Here is a 1,455-nt window from a genome sequence, read left to right on the forward strand (position 1 = left end):
AGAGATGAAGGCAAGTCGAATTGGTTGGTCCAAAACCAAATATATCACTAAGTTCGGGACTTGGGTGCAAACCGAAAGTTAAAATGATGTCCCTGAACATGCATATAAGTTCGAGTATTGATATTATAAACCTAACAAGAGATGAAGGCAAGTCGAATTGGTTGGTCCAAAACCAAAAATATCACTAAGTTCGGGACTTGGGTACAAACCGAAAGTTAATATGATGTCCCTGAACATGCATATAAGTTCGAGTATTGATATTATAAACCTAACAAGAGATGAAGGCAAGTCGATTTGGTTGGTGAGAAACCAAAAATATCACTAAGTTCGGGACTTGGGTGCAAACCGAAAGTTAAAATGATGTCCCTGAACATGCATATAAGTTCGAGTATTGATATTATAAACCTAACAAGAGATGAAGGCAAGTCGAATTGGTTGGTCGGAAACCAAAAATATCACTAAGTTCGGGACTTGGGTGCAAACCGAAAGTTAAAATGATGTCCCTGAACATGCATATAAGTTCGAGTATTGATATTATAAACCTAACAAGAGATGAAGGCAAGTCGAATTGGTTGGTCGGAAACCAAAAATATCACTAAGTTCGGGACTTGGGTACAAACCGAAAGTTAATATGATGTCCCTGAACATGTATATAAGTTCGAGTATTGATATTATAAACCTAACAAGAGATGAAGGCAAGTCGAATTGGTTGGTCGGAAACCAAAAATATCACTAAGTTCGGGACTTGGGTACAAACCGAAAGTTAATATGATGTCCCTGAACATGCATATAAGTTCGAGTATTGATATTATAAACCTAACAAGAGATGAAGGCAAGTCGAATTGGTTGGTCCGAAACCAAAAATATCTCTAAGTTCGGGACTTGGGTGCAAACCGAAAGTTAAAATGATGTCCCTGAACATGCATATAAGTTCGAGTATTGATATTATAAACCTAACAAGAGATGAAGGCAAGTCGAATTGGTAAGTAAGAAACCAAAAATATCTCTAAGTTCGGGACTTGTGCGCAAACCAAAAGTTAATATGATGTCCCTGAACATGCATATAAGTTCGAGTATTGATATTATAAACCTAACAAGAGATGAAGGCAAGTCGAATTGGTTGGTGAGAAACCAAAAATATCACTAAGTTCGGGACTTGGGTACAAACCGAAAGTTAAAATGATGTCCCTGAACATGCACATAAGTTCGAGTATTGATATTATAAACCTAACAAGAGATGAAGGCAAGTCGAATTGGTAAGTAAGAAACCAAAAATATCTCTAAGTTCGGGACTTGTGCGCAAACCAAAAGTTAATATGATGTCCCTGAACATGCATATAAGTTCGAGTATTGATATTATAAACCTAACAAGAGATGAAGGCAAGTCGAATTGGTTGGTCGGAAACCAAAAATATCACTAAGTTCGGGACTTGGGTACAAACCGAAAGTTAATAT

Source organism: Anopheles maculipalpis (genome assembly GCF_943734695.1).
Source record: "Anopheles maculipalpis chromosome X unlocalized genomic scaffold, idAnoMacuDA_375_x X_unloc_5, whole genome shotgun sequence".
Classification (NCBI taxonomy): Eukaryota; Metazoa; Arthropoda; class Insecta; order Diptera; family Culicidae; genus Anopheles; species Anopheles maculipalpis.